Raw genomic sequence first — 10303 nt, forward strand, 5'->3', positions numbered from 1 at the left:
TAATACCTACGCCGCATGTATGTAACATGCAATCGATGTCACCAACGTATCAAGGTCGTAAATACATAAACAATTGTGTGTACATATATATATGTCTATTGTATACTTGAACACATATGTTTTATAATATTGTATATACTCTAAGTTTTATAAAAATATAATATATACCAACAGACATTACATTAACTTGTTAAATCGTCTCAAAGCGTTTGTCGTACGTATTTTATTCACATCTATCTATTTTTCGAACTTGGGGAAACGCCCAACAACCTTGAAGGTAGCCAAAAAAAGAAAAAACTTTGCAATTTTCTTCTTTGTTCGCACACACTATAAAACATCATTGATTTAGGTAAAATAAAAATATTTGTAATATGTCCCGATGATCAAATATTAAATTATTCACGGTTCTACTAACCATTATAGTGACTTATTGCCCTTATAGCAAGTCTATCAATTAGGTAATATATAGTTATAATTTTTCTGTAATTTAGAAAATATATTCAATAATAATTATCAAAATACGTGGTTAAATTTGATTGCGGTATAATTTTTTTTCGTAATTATATAATTTTGACTTTTTTTTATATAGTAGTTTTAATTTTTGAGTTATGAACAAGTTATAACTGCAAGAAGTTATTTAGTTTTCAATAGTTTATTTATGCCTTTTAAAATACACCTATGAATCTAACTTAACCATAGCACCTAACTCTCATCAGTGCAGCTGCGTACGAAGTGATTATGAATATACGAGAGTACGAGACTGGTAAAAACTTGATTATGTTTTTATTTTCAATTCCTATGTATTCTAAATATTACACGAAATTTATCCAATTATATAAACTCGGATAATATTCTAAATTAATTTTCAAATAAATAAAAACATATATATATATTATATATATATTATTACATAAATAAAAATATGTAGGTACAAATGTACAATAAGATGTAACAATTTACCTCACATGCAATTTGAGAAATATACTCATATTTTGAACTAACATATCACTCATAACTCATAAATATTACATCATACGTATACTTTAGAAGAATAAATTATTTTATTGGTACCGCTACTTTATAGTTTATACTGTATTCTGTAAAATAAATAAAGAATTATTTCAAAAACTTCTATCAGGAATTTTTAAAAACATTTTCGGAATTCTATACCTCCCTGTTATTGAAGTGATTCCCAAAAATCTTTGATTGCTTTTGAATTTATTCGTTATATTAAGTTTAAAAGTTAAACATTTCTATAGTTTCTCTAATTTTGAACGAGTAATAGCGTATAATTACTAGAACTCCAATTTTAAAGCATATGCTTCTTTTTTTTATATACGAGATGGAAATCTAATTTTTATACATAAATTCGTTTCACGACATTCTGATTCCAAATAAACCAATTTATTTTTGCTTTTTATTATTTTTCCAATTACTCCATCTGTAAATTTTTTCATGTTTATTATGCTATTGTAATAATAAAAAAAAAAATAAAAAAATATTAATTAATAAGAAATGGAAAAACCCAGAATGCGAACTAAATGGTTATATTGGATTATTTTTGTTTTCGTTATCGACTTGATTATTAAATGTATGAAACATAGATTATTAATTTACATATAGCCAGCAGTATCTATACGGTCAGTATGCCTATAACATCGATATCGACCATTTCAAAATTTAAGTTTTAGTGTTGTAATTTTAAATCTCTTGTATGAAGTATGACTATGCACCGATCACTTCAGTGGATGTAGAGAGTTCATTTTCTATATATAAAAATATTCCGTCGGACAATAGTCAGTTTCACTACCAACTGTAAATCTAAGGAAATACATGGTAAGTAGTTAATTCTTTTTTAATTTAAATTAATTTTTCAAATGTTTTTTATTCATTTGTATGACTAGTTCATGTTAATTTTTAGTCATGCTTTTTTTTTGCTATTTTAAAAATAAATAGGCTTTTCTTTTTTAAAACAATCATGTGCATTTTAATTGCTTATAATGCTTTAAGATCCGAGTTCTATTAATAGTTATTAAATTATAATTATACTTATTATTTAATAATACAATACGAGTTAAGAGTTAAACAATAATTAAAATAAGAGACTGTGTAGCATATAATTCTTAACTTTATAATACTATTAAAATATTGTGCAGTAGGAGTGTTTTACTTATATTATGCTTAATGTTACCATATTAATGTATTAATTTCAAAAATTGTTATTTTAATTTTATTCGTATTCAAATATTATTTAACAACAACAACTAGCACTGCATTACTGCGTGGGTTTATTCAATATTGTCAATACATATAGTTAGTAATATGCATTTTTTACCTTAATTAAATGTTAAAATACTTTTATACCTACATTCAATATATATGAACAAACGCTATAATTTGATATGGTAAATTAATATTTTTATTTACCTCTTGAAATTCAATCATAATGTTATCAAATTTCAGTGATGTATAGATATATATTTTACATTTTTTTTTTTTACTTGTTCACTGTCATGTTTTATGTACACCTACTACTATAAAATACTGTTAGGATGTATGAAGTTTGAAGGAATACTATCATGTTTATAATAATTATCATACGCATTAATTCATTTAAATTTGTTATTAAGTATTAACTCTTTGTTTTTTTTAAAAACAAGTTTGTAAGTATTATTTTATGTATTTAAACGTGTGTAAAATTTAATTGTTTCACACTTTCTTTTTTAAACTTTTCATAACTTTCAGGTTAACATAATTGCACTACATAAACTTTGCCTATGTTAATTGGTATTACACGAATTAAACTCAACGTGTTTGTGATTTATTTAGACAGTCGTGACAGTGTAATTTGATTTTGATTGATGGCAGACCAGTATTAAAACCAAATTAAGATGAGGTGATCCAATATAATTGGACTTACAAGACTGATGAACAGTAATTATCTACAATACACACTACACAGGTTTGTTATCCTGTATTGACTCTTCGGTCAACGGATACGCGGATTATCATAATTTATCACTAAGGTTTAATGAAAATGATATAGCTTGACCTATACTGTGCAACTCGATGACATAACAATAATCGACGTTTTAATAAATAATTAGAATATAAGTATTCTACAAATGATTAGTATTTGCTGAGAATGAGGCAGGTTATCATAAATCGGAATACGCAGGATAGACGATTATAATTATAATTATTCGCCATCTATTTGTGTAAACTTTTTTATTTTCGAATGTGTATTATTAAATTAATCATTGTTATAAATTGTTCAAGTTTAAAACTTGAATGATTTTAAATTCAAAGTAAACAGCTAAGTAAATGCTTTTCTACAGTTTCGGTCCGCTTTGTATTAAATCTATAATATTGTTATATGCCTGTTGGCTCTTGTATCGGTATATCGCCACTAGTTGCAATTATTATTCAAATATCGCTTTAAATTATTGTAAAAGAAAAATAAGTGACAGTAATATCACCTATATGATACAAGTGTACAAGTGAGATACCTTGATGAATTTTTTGAAAATTAAAAATACATCGTTGTATTGACTTTACAGTGAATTCGTTAAATCTTAGACTATTGGCAAATTAGTAAAATATATTCCTTAGACTCACGCACTACTACGGAGAATATACGCATACATATTTTAGATATATTAAAATTGCATTATAAATTTATCACGTGATGATTTTATAGAATATAATGTCAAATCGAACTTAAAATTTTGAATTCGATTAAATAATGTACAAGTGTAATACAACTACAGCCACCTACCTACTCATAACGTGTACAGTGTTCTACAGTAGATAGGAATAGTAGTGTTGGTATTTGGTTATAATTCATACTCAAACCCATAAATTACCTATGCATACACCGAGAACACAATTCAATACTACTGCAGTGTACAAAGCTATCATACTATGTATATAGTGTGTGTGTGCTTCGTTCACCGCACAGTTTTCATTGCAACTGCAGTAACGTGTCATTGTTATTTGTTGTTCGGACAAGGCTTATCACCGAATGCTAATGCCCATATATTGTCATATTGTACGTGAGTGTAAAAAACCTGTACACAATAAAACATTATAACATATTTCATATTATATTATACTGATTTTATATTTCTGTTCGACAGCTGTTATAATATATACAATTCGGCATTTAATGCACGTCATATAATACGCGGTTTTAAAGCGTTATTCGCACAGCTCGTCGTCAAACACAATACGGTGCACTGTGCATTTATGTGCCGATTAAGTTTTAAGTATTCGTAGTATGATGATAATAATAATAATATAACGACGGCATAAATGGCGCGCACGTGGAAAACTCGTCACCGAGCGTCGAGATATCGTGAAAAACAAATCGAAACCGAACGATCGGAGGCGACGCGTCGCGTGTCGTTCAAATGAAAATTTTTACGATTTGCAGAATAATTTAATTCAGAGTTGTCATAACAATGCCGTTTATGCGTCTGTTGATAATATATAATTGAATATTATACGGTATACGCATATACGCCGTACACACGTGCATTTGATAATAGTTAATTATAATACATCGGTATTATACCTATATTAAACTTTTAACTGCTGATCGATACTCAAACTATTTACCGTGCTCAAAACTCATTTGATACTCGCCAGAGTGGCTGCACCGGTGTTTTATTATTTCAGTATTGAATTTTAAGTACCTATTGAATCCCACGACAGGATGTACCGACTACCGAAGATTCATACTTATCACCAACAACTGTAATTATAATATTAAATAAGTGCCTCCATTAATAGAACCACTTTACTGTCTTATAATTATAAAATTATAATATTATAATATAATATCTTTATACCTTTCGTTTATGTTTAACCGTCGAAAAATCACATAATATGTGCCATACATTAGTTATATATATTATATAGGACCTGTATATTATATATAAAGCGGTTTTACTTATCTGCATATCTAACAATAATATTATATTGTGTATAAAAAATATAAATAAACAGTATGTAAACGATCGAAAACACTCAATATCTTTGTGCAGAGCCATACCGCGGCTGTACCTAATATTAATTTTATTTTTTAGTTAGATACATTATACATAGTCAAATGCATTTCCGTATTTTCTGAATAACTTTACTATCGATTAGATATGCTCGTACGTTGTGCGCATTACTACTTTTTTCTCTCTTAAAATAATAGAAACTTTCCCTTTTGGCTAGTTTTTTTTTAAATTTTTCCAAGAATTTTTGTTTTCCAACTATTCAATTTCAAAATCTAAAATTAAAACGAGAATATTGGGTAGGATATCCTTTTAACACACACACACACACACACACATATATAATATAGATGAGGTGATTCTCTGAGCATGCAGACTCTCTCTTTTCTTTAGTAATGCAGTTATTCAAAATCAAATTTTCGGGATTTTCAAATATATTTAATGACAATATCTGAATTTAGTGTCTCATAGAGATATACAATTTTCAAACGACGACCGTGTTCTTTTTTTTTATTGTAGGTAGTTAGGTAGATTTTCTTTTCAATATGTTGACGAATCAAAGTCAAAATTCCGACCAGTACAGTTTTTAAGTTATTAAACTTTATGTACTAAAAGTCTAAGAATAATAGTTCCATGATAATATGATATACATAATGGGTTTGGAAGCTAGGTGTTTGTATGGTAATTTAAAAATGTTAGTAATTTATATTAACTATCGATATTTATAATTAATAAAATGTTCATTTATAATAAATACTATAGTATTAATAGTATATATCTATAGATCCGATATAACAGTATATTTTATATTTTTGTAAGACTATTTTTAAGATATAAACATTTTAATATCTGATATAACATATAAATCCTCGTTGAAGTTTTGAAATAGGGATATCAAAATGCTAAAAAAAAATTGTCCACTTAATACTAAATAATTTATAGTAAAAATTAAGACCCAGATTTCCATTTGAAAAACAGAAGTTTGTATTGCCACAGGACACTACTCAAGTAGTACAAAGACTATCAACATTTTTAAAATTTGTTCTTTTAGTATATTTAAATATTTTAAAAAATAGAATAAGAATAAATTCATTATTAAAAATTAAAATAATAAATGACAGCGGGAGGTGAACATTCTCGGTGAATCACCCTATAATATATATCGTACTGCAGTATAATTCGCAATCATTTCACCTTCATTTGAGCCTACACGTTACACGTAATTGTTTAAATATCATATTATATACAATAAACATTTATATTTTATAGGCAACATTACCGACTACTTTGTGAGTATTTCAACGACACTTTTCACATTGGTCTCGTGACCAACAGATTACATTTTCTGTTGCAACCACCGTGCCTGGGCGCCCGTCGACGCCCACAGATAACCATCACGTCTCGTCGTGGCACAAACAGAGAACGAGAATAATTATATTATAAAATATAATATTATCTTACTCCGACTAAATTTATTGGAATATAATGTCGTTTGGATCGTACTTATAATATTTATTATTTGTACTTGCGTCATCGTAATTAATGTTACTACCTACTTAAAGTATATTATGCTGCTTGTGGTAAAACAAAATTTTTTTTCAAATGATAAAAATCCTTTTTACTGTGCATTGTTGTTTGTTAAACATAAATAATTCGAAAGTTCGAAGACATAGTTATTACACTTAATGTATTAATTATAATAAACCCTATAGTATTATACATAACATATTAAACAGATTCAATATCTGCGGCTATGTCCTTTTAACTCCACTTATGTATGCATTGTTTCAGTCTTACAAACGTACAACATAGCAGATAGATCTTATATTCACAATAATGTATTTTACTCTGATATTTTTAAAATTAAAGTGATCTTTTTAATTAGAGTAGTAAAATGAATTATTATGAACGAAACATTTGTTATATTGTACGTTTCTAAGATGGAGACTACACATGCAAGTATGGGAGTGTTATGTGAACTGATGTCCTCTTATTAAGTCTTATAGCACTTGTTACACTCTGTCAATGTTTTATTAGTTATACAATTTTAATTTATTATTATTTTCAAATCATCGTATCTTTTAAGTTTAAACCTATTATTATTTACTAAGTATGATTATTATTACTGTTATTATTCATATTATCCTTAATATATACAGTTGAATATCTCAGAATCTACTTTCTTTGCCTTTTATAAATACATCAACATTTCAAAATAATTAAATAAAATACTGAAATATACAGTAAAAATAAGGATTTTAGTTTTTATTTGAAAAGGAGTTTATATCCACTTATGGCAATTCTTAAATTAAATTAAATATCTATGCATTTTAAAATACGACGTTGAAGTGTACTTGAAAATTCCAAAATTCAGAAAAGAACTAATAGGGTTAGTTTAGTGAATATATAATAATACTGTGTCAAGTCTTCTTGCAGGTTCAACCGACTGCGGTGTGGACGGTGTGGTGCATATAATATAATATGTATAACGCTATAGCAGACAATCAATAAATCCGTTATAAAAATATATAGGTTTTTTTTTGTTCTCTCGGGTAATACATATACGTTTATATTTTATAAGTACTAGACTAGATAGTAAGTAGGTATACATGTGTATATCACAGATACGATGCAGGTATTCGATACGATAACAAGACAGTGTTACCTGGACGTGCTCAAATGGAGAGGGGTTTAGAAGGTTCACCCCCTCACCCCAATTGACTATTATAAATATTTACATTCATATTTCTTGATTTCACATCAAATGACAAATATCGAAAAATTTTCTAAACACAGTTATTTTTTTTATCAGCTGTGGATTATTATAGGACTGTATTATTTCATTTTAATTGTAACCTCCAATGATACTAAGCCTAACTACTAATTTGCACCGACTTCTGCATCACCCCAACATACGAGTAGCTTATAAGATACGATTATATCTCTGATTTCATATCAGTGGTGATAAGTGCTTTATATTTTAATTACAAATTACAGTATTATTTTCATTCTGAAATTTGAATACCTACAATTTGTAATTTTATCGTATCTGGATATCACTAAACAAATTTATTAATTTTTTCAGAAGGTCGACTATACATCTATACGCTTATACCCGTGGGGTATTAGTGCAAGTAGTGCAACTGAAATAAATTCATTTAAAAGAAAACACAAATCTAACGAATTGGAAATCAGTCAAAGGACATTAATCAGATAAGATCGGTAAAGTAATGCTTGTTAGACATTTATGGATGTCACCTATTATGCTTGTACCTTGATAAAATTTATCAATATAGATAAAATTTATACTACTTAAAATGCACATTTTTTATAATTTATAATATATACTGAATACTGATTGGCTTTTACACATTTTCTATACATCGATTTATTTATTCAACAGTTAAATGACCAATTTTCTTGTCATAAAAATATATTTAAGGCGAGTAATAAAACAATTTAAACAATTTGTTTTTATTAGATATACCAATTTAAAATAATGGTTTTTAGGTTTTCAGTGTTTATTTTCTAGATCATATTCTGAAGATTTTTGTAAGCTCATTCAGTTTTATCTTAATACTGACAAACAAACTGTTTTATCAGAGTTGAATTTATGGTATACTAAAAAAATAATGGACAGCATCTTGAAAATGGATTGGAGGCATTGGGATTTTGCGAGAAGGAACTATTTTCAATTATTAATTTTTTAATTCAACTTCTATATACTTTACCATTGTTTACAGTAACACCAAAACGAACATTTTTAAGATTAAAAAGGCTGAACACTTATTTAAAAAGCACAATGGCTGAAGTATTTCTAATACTTATGATTGCTAAAATATCATATTTATTCGTATTTACTATTTATACTCCGTGCACGTTAAGAGCATGACCGGATGAGCAGCTGAAACAACTTCCTCCACTATGCAGCTCGCCTTAGAAAGCCAACCCACATTTGTATATGGACTGATTTTCGTGTTAAGAGTAGTAATAGTATGACAGTTCATGTTGTTGATATTTGAGTAAGCGCTGCATACCGGTGACAAAGTGTTTGAGGAACCAATCAGAACCCGATTGCGCTTAACAAACGCAAAATCGTCCGCTGCCCAATCGTGCTCTTAATGTGCACGAAGTATAGGAAAATATTTTTTAGACTCCAATTAACGGACGACAATGTTATATATTAACAAAGATATGCTGACTGACAGCTGAAGAAGTACTCGACGAACTGGCTTAAAAATCTTGCAAAGTTGATTATATGTTCTCTGATTTAGTATTATAATTTACAAGTTGAATTAAACAAGTATTTTGTGCTCCAAAAATTGTAGGTAATATGTTATTTATTTATATTTTGTAATATATATCTCATATTTATATTGATTTCTATAAAAATAATAAAAAAACATTTCAACCCCCTTCCCTATTCAAAATTTCTGAGCACGACTCTAATGATATATGTTACATATATATATCATGTATCGTCAATGACAACGGATAAAATATGTATAAAATTGTATTCACATATACTTATTTATGTGTAATAAATAAGACGACGGTACAGCGCGTTATATCAAGTCCGGTATTAATGATATTATCGGTGCAGGATAATTGTCTTTACTACTCCGCAAAAGGTGGGGGTACTCGAATAAAATAATTTATAATTATATACAATTTCAAATTACCTACCTCGAAAATTTGTGTTTTTCACTGTTGAAATGTGTCCTATGTAACTAATACTTTTTAGAAATGTATACATATTTATATACAGAATAATTCTTTTATCGAGCAACACTCATTATTTCAAAATATATTAACGTTTTGAAATATTTTTTTTTACATAACTGGACTTCCAGTCGAAGTTATAACTTCTTTAAGACTACTCGTCCTAATTTCAATTTGTATGTATTGCAATGCTCCGAAAAGTATTCTGCTTCACGATATGAAATTAAAAATGTATGTTCAATATTTTCATTCAAAACACAAAAAAAAATATTGTTTTGTTTCGACTGGAAATCGTGTAACAAAAAATAATAGTTTAAAAACGTTAATAAATTTATATTTTGAAATAACGAATGTTGCTCGATAAAAGAATTATTCTGTACCTATATGAACATATTATATGTGTACATTTCTATAAAACTATATAGTTAAATGGCACAAATTTCAATTGAGAGCCGCGTAAGTATACGGACGGATGTGTTGGCAGTATATAATATATTAATGTGTAAACGCAATGAGAATATATACGTTTTCGTGGACGAGGCCACCGTGTGTGCAAAACGTGCGTATTGAGTGTA

At 27.7% G+C, this 10303-nt stretch overlaps 1 long non-coding RNA gene across 1 annotated transcript; it reads left to right on the forward strand.

Annotated features, from left to right (window-relative positions):
• The first annotated feature begins 372 nt into the window (after positions 1–372).
• Positions 373–9325, forward strand: LOC126550385 (uncharacterized). Its single transcript, XR_007604472.1, has 3 exons — positions 373–1836; positions 2830–2962; positions 8092–9325. It is a non-coding gene; the product is annotated as an uncharacterized LOC126550385 (long non-coding RNA).
• The last annotated feature ends 978 nt before the right edge of the window (positions 9326–10303 follow it).

Source organism: Aphis gossypii, chromosome 2, assembly GCF_020184175.1.
Source record: "Aphis gossypii isolate Hap1 chromosome 2, ASM2018417v2, whole genome shotgun sequence".
In the NCBI taxonomy this organism is placed as follows: Eukaryota; Metazoa; Arthropoda; class Insecta; order Hemiptera; family Aphididae; genus Aphis; species Aphis gossypii.